The sequence below is a fragment of the Nicotiana sylvestris genome, chromosome 3, assembly GCF_000393655.2.
Source record: "Nicotiana sylvestris chromosome 3, ASM39365v2, whole genome shotgun sequence".
Classification (NCBI taxonomy): Eukaryota; Viridiplantae; Streptophyta; class Magnoliopsida; order Solanales; family Solanaceae; genus Nicotiana; species Nicotiana sylvestris.
The window spans coordinates 201175806-201188322 of NC_091059.1; the positions used below are offsets into that span (position 1 = coordinate 201175806).

General features: G+C 37.2%; 1 long non-coding RNA gene across 1 annotated transcript; it reads right to left on the reverse strand.

Moving 5' to 3' along the window:
- Window positions 1-3150: 3150 nt before the first annotated feature.
- On the reverse strand, window positions 3151-6803 carry LOC138886960 (uncharacterized). The gene is made up of 2 exons (XR_011405929.1): window positions 6068-6803; window positions 3151-3376 (listed from the first exon to the last, which is right to left on the reverse strand). It is a non-coding gene; the product is annotated as an uncharacterized lncRNA (long non-coding RNA).
- Between the last annotated feature and the right edge of the window lie 5714 nt (window positions 6804-12517).

Sequence of the window (12517 nt, forward strand, 5' to 3'; positions counted from 1 at the left end):
TGAAAAGGGTTTGAACAAAACAAGCAAAAAAGACATGGGTTATAATCCTAGAACAATCCTAAATAATACTAGACGAGTTACTACAACTAAATGAACTAGACAAATTAAGAAGAAGGAAGTTTTGAGCTACAAGACAATGTCCGGATTACAACCCCGAAATAACCTGGACAACAGAAATGACAACAAAATAAACCACTAAAACATCTCCCTGGCTAGCGAGTGTCTTTCCAGTTATCAAGCTCTACATCTTAGCCACTGGGTTGCACATCAAAATTACCGGGACCTTCACCAATTTCAATATCATTAACTTCAGTCAGCAAGTTTCCAAGAGGATTCTCATACTCTCTCCATGTCACCATGAATCATCCCCACAAAGTGTGCATCATCATGTGCAGGTAAAGGATTATATGCGATGTTCTGGGTGTCACTGTCCTGGATCATAATTATCCCTTCTTGAATCATTATTTCTATTTCTCTTTTCAAATCCCGACAACTTTCGACATTGTGCCCTTGGGTATTGGAATGGTATTCACACCTTTTAGAAGGGCCAAAGATTCTTGCACGCAGGTCCACATGATTCGGAGGAATAGGTGCAATAAGGTCATAATGCTTTAATTTCTCAAACAAGCTTGCATAGGACTCTCCTATCGGTGTAAAATTATCTTTCAACCTTTGTTTACCTCTATACCCCTGGCTTAGATGTGGGTTATGGGGCGCTTGAATATTTTGTGGAGGCTGGCGCTCGCCTTCTGGGGTGTCTTGGTGGCTGAACAACAGAGTATTGTGGGTTCTCAGGGGAATCGTCAAAAAACAAACGAGGCTGGTCATACCTTCGAGATGTTCTTCTAGGACCTCTTCTCGACCTTAATGTCATCATGATTTCTTCAACCTTCTCATTCGTGCCACTAAAATTACCAAATTCAATTTGGACAGCCTGAGTTGCAGCTTTGAAAGCTGCTTGACTTATAATTTGTCTGTCTTAAGGCCATTCTCCACTATTTCTCCCATTTTGATTGCTTCCGAGAATGATTTGCCAACTGCAAACATCATATTTTGAAAGTAATCGGACTCTTGATCCTGAAGGAAGATAGTGATTAGCTCGTGATCATCCATGGGTGGCTTAACTCTAGCTGTTTGTTCTCTCCATTTAATGGCATATTCCCTGAAACTTTCAGTTGGTTTCTTCTTCAAATTTGAAAGGGCATTACGGTCCTGGGTGATGTCAATGTTATATTAGAATTGTTTGACAAAGGCCTAGGCCATGTCATCCCAGACATACCGGCAAGATGTGTCTTGACCCATAAACCATTCAAAGGCTATACCTGTAAGGCTTTCCCCAAAATAAACCATAAGTAATTCTTCATTTCCTCCCGCACTTCTTAGTTGATTGCAATACCTTTCCAGTGGGCTATGGGTCTCCATGTCCATAATAACTTTTATATTTGGGAGTCTTGAAACCAAGTGGCAAACAAACATCGGGGAACATACATTGATCCTTAAAGACAATACTCTTCTGACCTGCCAGCCCTTGTATGTTTTTCAACTGTTGTTCCATGCTTTTTAGTCTTTGGGTCATTTCTTCCGGTGCTATTTTTTGGCCAGGCTTCTCATTTGCAGGAAGATCAAATAGGTAAGAGTGGTACTCAAGAGAGTGGTATTGTTCTTGCTGGGTAGCAAATTATGACTCATAAGTTTTCCTCTGCACCACCGCTGGCAGTGGGATGGTGAAGATAGGCATAACTGTAGTAGTTGTCTGACTGGTTGTCAATGGAACACTTTGGGAGTGCACAACAAAAGTTCCAGCTATAGTCGTGCAATTGGGATAAAGACTGAATCTAAATGGATAGAATTGATCGGACAATGAAACCGGAGTGGTAGTAGCCGAGATTGGTGTAAACTCTGGGAAAGCATAAGAAAGGGGTGGTCCTTGACCATTGGCCCATGCTTGACACATTTCAGACATTTGTTGTTTCAGCCTTTTGACCTCCTCGTTCAATTCAGATTCCGACTCCACAATCTCCCTCGAGGGGTCGACAACTCTTGTACCCAAGTCTTTGCTAGCCATGGCTTCCTTGCTTTTTGACCTTGTGTTGTATGGACAAATCACTAAAGTGCCACAAACTAACCACCCTCTGTTATAATGAAAGTAACAAAGAGGAGCAAAACAAAGTCAATATGTTAGCGTTAGAACATTTATTAGATAGAAATATCACATTGCGTGCAATGCCCCTAGCAACAATTAACGGTTCTAGAATGACTTCAAGGGTCAAAAGGTCATTTGGCATCATCCCAATTTTGTTCATTTCAACCTTCTCTTTTCTTTCTTTTCTAGTACTTCTAGGCTTGCTCATTTTCCTTCCTCTCTTTTTCTTTTTAATTGTCACTCTTTTCTTTCCTCTCATTTCTCGCATCCACAATTTCATCTCTTTTTTTCTTTTTCTTTTTTCTCTTTTTTTTTGTTTTCAAAAAAAAAAGAATTCGATCGAACCCTATGTAGGTTGCCTATGTATCATGTCCCTTAGGGGTGGGCATCGTCAGTTCGGTTCGGTTATGAATATTATCGGTTTAGCATATCGTTTATCGGTTTACAAATTTGATAAATCGATAACCGAACCGATAAGATATCGGTTATCGGGTATCGGTTAATCGGTTATCGATCATTATCGGTTCGGTTATCGGTTTACCCGATAAGATAACTCAATCTAGAGTTAAGCAAAAAAGAAAAGACAATTCACCGGAGTTAATCAAAAAAGAGAAGCATTCACATATAGCATACTAAAGACTTATGCTAGGAGTAACTAGTAAGGTCTATGAAGAATGAAGATGAAACAACTAAAGAATGAGGTTGAGAAAGAATAAGAGAGAATGAACTGAAGCCCTAGCATTTGTATATACTTAAGGATAAAGTCGTAATTTTATTAATTCTTATTGGGTTATCGGTTAACCTATTAACAAAATTGGCAAACCGAGGCCCGAACCGATAACCCAATAGTAAAAAAATTCTAAATCGTTAACCCAATAACCCGATACCGATAACTCAATAAAAAATTAACGGTTCGGGTTATCAATTTTACCTGATATATGCCCAGCCTTAATGTCCCTCATGAATCAGATCAAGCGTAGTTCTGAAAAAGTAATGGACAAAATAAATTAAGAAACAAAAATCTTTTTGGCATTTTTCATTTAATTTTTTTTGGTTTTTCAAATACAAAATGGGAAGTAATATAACAAAAGACTCGATATTACTGTACAAGACTAGAAAGTAAAAGACAACATGAATGACAAACTCAAAACATAAAAGTATCTATAAACAGCTCCTAAATGCAGTGGTCCTAGGGTATTTGTCATGCTCGAGCTCTGGTACACTGATCCATACCTGAATGAGAAAAATAAGACCAAAAAGAGTTAGCCACTCAAGACACTATGCGACGCCGCAACACCTCCTATGGGACACATGCAAGACGTGATTGGGCTATTTATTAAAATTAACTTATGTGGCCAAGAGTGGCTAGAAGTGTAAACTCAACAAGATTGACCTCATATACATGGGAAATGCCTCACTAAGGCTTATATGGATTCAAACTCCCAATAATCATGGCCCAAAATTAATTTGCAGAAATGACTCATTTTGTAGAAACGACCGATATGGCCAGAAGTGGCTAAAGATGCAAACTCAATAAGGACATACCTTAAAGTAATATGACACCTAGTTGTGGACTCAAGATCATAAGACATGGGTCATTGAACCACTTTTGCGCAAATGACCCCATTTTTGCAAGAATGACCGATGTGGCCAAAAGTGGCTAGACATGCAAGATTTGGCTAAGATTCCGCAAAATCAAGAACCTAAGACTCACTAGGAAGACCGGACCCTATGTGGGTTGCCTATGTATCCCGCCCCGAAAGACGAGAATCAGGTTCGCGTAGTTCGGGAAGATTGGATACGGGAAAGAAATTAAAAAAAACTGATTTGGAGAAAACATATTTTTTTTTTGTTTTTGTTTTTTTGAAAAATGATGAAATATGTAAAATCTTTTTGGATTTCCTTTTCTCTTTTTTTGGGAAAATGATGGGAAAGTGCAAAGTCTTTTTGGATTTTTTATTTTCATTTTTTTTTGGTTTATTTTTGAAAAAGTTGTGAAAGAAAAATATAATTGGGCCCTACTTGCTTCATTTTTCACCCTTCTTTCCCAAACATCGATCTGCCAAATAACTTTTTTACCCTCAAAGATGCAACATGTATCACATAGGGATGATTGAATGTATTTTTCGGGCCCATTTTTGACAAAATTTGGATACGCTTCCTACAAAGGGACACGGTGCCTGGGATCGAGCCCTACTAGGTCCAAATGACATGATGCAAATAAGAATGACCCAAAGGCTGACCTAAATTTGGGGTTCACTAACAATGCAATTCGGGGCGGCACGTGGTCGATGATGGCTGCTCTAGCTTTCCGCCCACTCCACGCTCCCACGCCACCCCCTAAAGAAACAGATGACTCACAAAAAGTCTGTGTACACTCAAACGTACTCCGGAAGACTTGTACAGAAAAAAGACCCAGGGTTATGCAAATGATGACAGTTTATAAAGCAGTAACGCATAAAAGAAAAAGTGCAAACAAATAAGCAACTAGCAAATAATAAAACGTCATAAACAAAAATAAAAATCAAATAAAGCAAACAAAACACATAAAAATCTTAAACGAATATCCTAAAAAGCCAACAAGATCAAGTACTAGCTCGAACCTGTAATTCCCCAGCAGAGTCGCCAGAGCTGTCACACCCCTTTTTTTAAACCTTACTAAACCCTTTTAAATAAATAAAAAGATTTTGTAAGCTCAAAAAGGGTTTCAATTATGAAAGTGACAGAATTGTGTTCAAAAGGATTTTTCAAAGTCGCCAACAGACATTGGTTTCGGTGTGCCAAGTCACCATTTTTTTTAAAATGACTTTCCTTTAAAAACACTTTGGACTCCAAAACTAAGTCTGCACTAGAGTTCTAGGTAAGGGGGTTCATTTGACTCGGGGAGAAGGTGTTAGGCATTCCCCAAGTCCCGTAAAATTTACATTTGCGTACATGATTTAGTTGACTTTTAAAACATTCAAATTGACGTAAAATCACACAGGAAAGAAAAATAAACACATAAGAGGCTCGAGGTTGTTCCCACATAATAAAAGAAAAGTAAAAATAAAAATACTACAAGTTCTACTTTCGTCCTCCAAATACAAATACTTCGAGGCATACCCTAGATAAAAATATATACAAATTTTGTGGGGCATTCCCCGAATAATAAACTAAAGGAAATGACCTCTCGCCTCGAATAAAATAAAAGAAGTGACCTACGGTTTGTCTACCCGAGTGTGGTCGGCCTAAACAAGCTCCTAGAGATCAAAGGAAATAATAAAGCAAAATTTAAGCTCAAATATCCTTTCATTTTAATACCCAAATCCCTCGTCCCAACAGGCAGTTCTAATTCTTAATGAACCTACATTTCCAATGTTCAATGTGACGATGCAAAAGTTTGCAAAGGGACAACTATCATCACAATTCCAATCAAGTAACTCAAACAAGCTTTAACTTTGAATAATGACAATCAAAAGAAACATGAACAAACATGATACTAGCCCACCGAAGCTCAAACATATAATAGTTCTAAAACAAAATGAAGATTCTAAAAGGTAGTCCATAAGAGTGGATACATTACTAACTTACAAGAAAAAGAAAATTCAGTTCAATTCAAACATTCCCATTAAACATGATTAAACTAATTTTTTAGAACAACTGGCCTAAAGACTACTACATGAATAAAATTTAAATCTAGGAAATTAAAGAGGTGTTATTCATTTAGGTCGAGATATACCGAGTTTCTAATCTTGTGATGAAGCCTAATTTAAATAACCAATTTTCACCTAAAATCTATGACTCTAACGAGGCTATAATGAAACTCAAGATGTAACTAATGCAAAAGCAAATCTAAAGAGACAATCTAAATGGGCTAATATTATATTTCAAAATCATAGAAAATACCACACATGGAGGAAAAAATAGAGCAGAAAAGAGATGGACCTGGAAGCCGAACTTTCGATTAAATTTCAAAAGCTACAATGAAGGAATCACAGAGAATGAACTTGAACCAAAGAATTACAACAGGACCTTCAAACGAACTGGAAACCCGAACATCAATTAAAATCAAACAAGCAACAAGAGCCTCGACAGACTGGGACCTCACTGATGAAACTTCGATAAATAGGACTGCTTCAACGGAGGTTTTGGGCCAAAAATGGTGGTATTTCAGCAAGTTTTGGGATGGTTTCGAGCAGCTCTCATTGCTGCGTTTTGGAGTTGTTTCGGACAGGGCTTCAGTTGCGTTTTCACAGCTTTTCGGAGCTAAAATACTTACTATTTTTGACGTTCCTCCACTTACTTCTCTTTTCCGTTTCGTCTCTATTTTTTTTTTTTGTATGTGTGCGTGAAGGAGATGGATTTTCACAGCTGGTTGGTGTCTTCGAATTACTGGTGAGATGGCGTTGGAGGGTGGTGGGCGGCGTTAGGGGTGGAGATTTGGTGATGTTGGATTGTTGAGGAGGCCATGGAGGAGGTGGGGGGAAGTGATGGCTGGAGATCGGTGTCTTTAGGTTCTTTTTGTGAAGGTTGAAGAAGAAGCTTCGGATGGTTTGTTTTGGGTGTTAGTCAGGTTGAAGAAGAAGAAGAAGGGGTTCCTTCATAAGATGAAGAAGAGGGAACAGCGGTGGGAAGTCTTAGTTCTAGGGTTTTTGTGTTGTCTTGGTTCCTTATGTGTATTTTGGTGAAGAAGAAGAAGTGTTGAAGGTTCCATTAGGATTCTTGAAGGGCAAGGGAGGTTGGGCTTTGGGGTTAATGGGCTTCAGATTTGAGCCTTAAAATTGGACTAAAAAAATGTCCAAACCATAGCTAAATACCTTTTAATATAAGCTAAATATACTACATAATACAAAAATCTATCTAATTAATTAAAGTAAATTATATATAAAATATGAAACTATTTTTTATATTTTTCAATGTCATACTAAAATAATAATAAGATTAGATTAAAATCATCGCAAAATTAAGATAATATTATTATCCAAAACACTAATATCCTTGAAAACAAGTATAACTATTTTTGTATTTTTGAATTTTATGTAAGGTAGATAAACTAAAAGTAACAAGATAAAATATCAATAATCTAAATAAAAGGAAATATTTTTGTAATTTTTATTTTTGTGACAAAATAAAGTAAAATAGTTAAAACTAGTTAAAATAGCGATATTAGGCCTAAACTAAATATCTAAAAACTAAAATGTTCAAAAACTCGGGAGGGTCAAAACTTACATGTCTACACATATCATTACTTGTAGTAATCATTGACAGTTCGTGAGTTGTGACTCCAGTTTTGGGTAGATGTTATTTCGGATTTCGTTAATGTTCAAGTTAAGCTTTTAAATTGTTTCTTCCGCATTTATTTCTGTTGATTCATCTTGTTAAGTCATATATATCTAAAAGATAAAGGAAAAAAAGGTGTAATAAACCGTGACGTTGGCTTGCCTAGCGAGTTCAATAGGCGTCATCACAGCCCCGAAGGTGGAAAATTCGGGTCGTGACACACCACCTCTTGATTTTTTAGAAGTTTTACTTTTACTACTACCACCCTTACTAGTACACGTTTTTTTTGGCTGCTCTAAATATATCCATTATGCAAATTAAATTAATAATTCTAAATAATAAAATAAAAATATACACAAAAAAAAAGAGATGGAATGAGTGTACTGGGATTCCAGATGTCGCACCAAATTTTATATCAAACTTCAGTTGATAGACTGATACTTGATATTTGATGATATTGAATATTGATACCACACTTCACTTGAATACTTGATATTTGATAATTATAATTTTGTAGTAACTAAAGTAAATATTTGATGAAACTTGAATAATAAGTATTTAAGAATTTAAGAGCAATAATCAATATTATCAAGAGGGAATTGAGAAAGAATTAGAGTAGTAAGAGAGTAAATTGTGAGAAAAATGAAGAAGAAGAGGGGCTATTTATAGCTTTAATAGGTTAAAATTGTAATTTATCAATTATTAGGGGTGAGGAGGCTATTTTCTTAAGGGGTCGAAATGGCCATTTTTGCAAAAAATGGTCGTTGCACAACGGTCATTTTTTGAATTTGACCGTTGGCAACGTACAAAAATTTAAAAAAATAAAATAAAATTTGCAACAGTAACCGGGCTGGACCGAGCTATAGCCCGGTAAAAACCCGGTAACGCATAATCGGGCTTACTAGGTTCCGGGCATCGATTACCAAATTTTGTTCATTTAAGCCTGGCTCCCCGCCCAACCTTCCTCAACCTGTCTCCACCCCCTATAGTACCAGCTGACCCGAGCTGAACCGGGTCGAACCGAATTTTGAATGGGCCAGCCTAGCCCGATTAATAAGCTTAGTTAAAATACCACCGAAAAAATTATGTCAATCGGGTAGACTTTGATGAACAACTTTATAGATAGACAGAGTAAATATAACATAAACTCTACCAATCCAATAGAAAAATCCTTAAAGAACAAAATCATGCAACCTGGTAGACTTGACGAACAACATAACATATACTCCTAGTTAATATAGCATAAATTCTACCAATCAAGTAAAGAAACGTTGAAGAGCAATAACTATGTGCGGGCAAGAGCCATTTTCTAAATACCACCAATTTTGGAGACATTCGACCAAGAATAGCCTCTTATGAGGCCATTCATGTCAATCATTGTGGGGTCTTTGCACAATTAACCTGCCGCATTTATTGTTTACTTTTTAGCCAGTATACATAGATTATATACCGATTATATATGGTGATACAAAACTTATACACATAATATATATCTACTAATTATATTTTGCTTAAGCGGTTGGAAAGGACGGCTATATAGGTTACTTCTTTAGAATAATTAACCCAAATAGCCGCTCACATAATCTCTTAAACTAAAAATAGCCGGCAGATATATACTATATGCATAATTCATGTATAATGTATATGAATATAGTTATATATAATCAATATATAATTTGTACATACAGGCTATAAAAGTAAGCATTGAATATGGGTGGCTATTAGTGCAACAAACCCTCTTCTCCACCTCACTGGGCTTTTCCGCGGAGTTATGACTACAAACTTTAGAGTTGAGAAACTGAGGTCCATAAAATACGTGCTGATTAAGAGTGTGTTTGGTATAACGAAAAATGTTTTCCGTGGAAAATATTTTCTAAGTAAATGTTTTCTTGGAAAACAAGTAGTAATCTTATTAATTTTTCGGTGTTTGGTACGCAAGTAAAGGAAAATAACTTATCAAGAGTATTCATAAATAATTTAGATACAATAAACATGAAGCCATAAACTTTCGAACCAACAACCTTCTGAACCCACAAATTTCATAAACTTTCGAACTGCTAAACTTTCGAAACCGCGAACTTTCGAACTCGTAAACTTTATAATTTCTAAACCCGTATACTTCAAAACACATAAACCTCTGAACTCATAACTTTAGAACTTGCATGTAAACCGAAAGATGAAAAACTAAAACCGAAAATGTATAAGAAAAAGATATTTTTTCTCGGGGGGGGGCAGAAAAATAAAAGAAACAGAAATTTGAAAATTACAAAAAAGAAAAAGGAAAAGAAATTTTTTTTGGGGGGGTGGCAGGGTAGTTAGTAACGGAAAAAAAACTGAAATTTAAAGAAAAAAAACCTTTTTGAAGAGAGGGGGTGGGGTGGGGTTAGATGGGTGAGTGTGGGGTGGGTTGGTGAGTGTGGGCCTTATCTGATGTTCACCACAACCATTTGCTATGCAAGCTGGGGGTTCTTTCACCCCGCAGCTTGAGGGGGGTGTTGGAGTAGATGAAGGCCCAACTTAGTATTGCTTTGTTTGTTATGTATGGGCCCATGCTATAAGGCCCAATTATTTATTTGTTGTAATATCATGTACATATGAGAGACTTGGATTCGGGTATAAGCTAGCTGACCCAGAACTATAAATAGTTAGAGGATTGTAATTAGTCGACTGATTTTTTTCATTTTAGAAGAAAATGGGAAATAACTTTCTCTTTGTCGTCTCTTTCTCGAACATTGTAGGGTTCATCTTGCTAAATTGGTTTGATTTCTCTCATTCTCCTTTGATTTTAACAGATACAGCACAATTGACTTTCAAGACTAAGAGGGAGAGGATGTGGATCATACTCATTAAATAATTCTATGTTAACTTTTGTAGTTCAACCATTTTACAGCATTTGACAAGTGACAGGTACTATATAGTGCTATCTATTAGCGGAGTGATTCCTCTATGGTATTAGGTTGGAGATAAGGATGGAGTGACCTGATCGACACATAGTGATCATAGCCTACTTTGTACTACTAAAAAGTAGGAAGAGAGTCGCAATAGCTTTTACCCGATTTGTGGGTCATGATCGATTTCCACAGGGAGCTAGGAATGGAGTTGAGTATTTTAGAGTGGAATTGTGTAATTGTCCCAAATATGACTTCCAATCATTTTTGGTTTTTCTTAACAAACTACTATTATCAACTACTAATTATAAATGCAACTAGATTATGCTAAACGAGAATTGCTAAAAATTATATCTAATGGATAAAAAGGCACTAGGGTAGTGACTTTCACATAGGTGGCTAATTGACGGGTAACCGCTTCTAAAGCACGATTGACATGATTGGAGAAATATGCTATAACTATTGTATGATTTTACCCACTCTCAGACCTCTCGGTAGAGAGAGTGATTTTGCCCAATTGACTTTCTCAAGACCAAATGGGTAGGCAAATTTGCTCAAACAACTAGGGTTCAAGTCGGGTAATTACTCTCTCGGTGGGACTACCAATTCTCTTGAGTCCATCCTAATTCCTTGTTGGGTCAATTTTGGAGACTTTGGCTCTCTTTCTCAAAAAAAATCCAAGTCAACTTAGCACAAACCAGTGTTTGCAACCACCAATTTATAAATTAAACCATAAAATTGACCCAAACAACAAACACTCATAGTCAATCTAGCCCTAAATCACAATACCCATCAATTACTCACACTAGGGTTGAGCCACAACCCTAGCTAATGGGTTTAGCTACTCATGCTTGAAGAGAAGAACAGAGAAATAGATGAAGATAAAGGCATTTTAATTAAACACTAAAGTAAATACAGAGATTCTATCGTTAAAACTAAGTTAAAATGGCTACAGATGGTCTTCTCACGAGTGCAGCTCAGTTCAGAAAATATCTGATACCCTAAAAATGGAAAAAGGTTCTATTTATACTAAGCTAGAAAAACTGGACAAAAATGCCCTTGCGGGGTCAGTGCAGACCGCACAAAATGGTATGCGACTCTGCATTTCCAACTCTCTGAACCCAAGCTCCGCGGACCGCGCAGAATGGACCGCGACCGCGGAGGCTTCCAATGCGGTCCGCGCAGAATGGACTGCGGACCGCACAAGCTTGAACCCTGGCACTTGACATCTCTTTGAACATTGCTTCTGCGGACTGCATGAAATGGCGGTGCGACCACAGTGTCTTTAGTGCGGGCCGTACAATATGTACTACGGCCGCACTGCTTTGGTGCCTTCAAATCCAGGTCTCTGAATCTCTCTAGTGCGGACCGTACAAAGTGTATTGCGGCCGCACTAGGCCTGTTTGTCCTGAGTTTGTCTTGTCTTTGGTACTTGTGCAGGTTTCACTCCTTTTGAGTCGATCTTTGACGTCTCGTCACTTTGTTAATCAAACCTGCAATCAAGCACAACTTATAAGCCTTTTGGGACTATTTTGTAAGAATGTATAATCAAAGCGTAAGCAAGAAGGAGCATGAAACACGTCAAAATCCCTAGTTATCAACTCCCCCAAACTTAAGTTTTTGCTTGTCCTCAAGAAAACAAAATAAGACCCACCCCTAAAGGGAAAATCCAAGAATTTTCAGCTGTCCTAAAATAACCTCAACTAGCATCAATTGGGACTAACAATTGTGAATTGCCCTCAATATAAATGAATCATTAACAACATTAACCTTTGAAAAACCATGGATCAAGTGTGACAAAAGAGCATCAAGAGTTGGCTCAGCATATCAAAGAACTCTCTCAATTACTTTGGTCATTGTGGAACCCAAACTCACACATCCTCAACTTTTCCTAAGCAAACCTCACCTTTTTGAATATTGGCACACAAACCGAGGTTATAGAAATCCACTCATCTCTCTCAAGAAAAAGTCACAAGTTCGGCTCTAAGTACCATATGCTTGCCCCTCATGTGAGTATTCACTAATGTAAGCATCATTCAATTCAAGATCATATTGGGCTTTTGTGGAGTCATTGTGAAGCCTTTTGGTTCAGGGCAGGGAATATTTTGATTTAAGTGGGTTCCATCATCCCTTAAGAACTTCTTTTGATTCATTCGGCATACATTCTCTTGACTCTTTGAGTCATCTCACCTCTTTCTAATGGGTAGGGACACGTTGTCACTCTTTC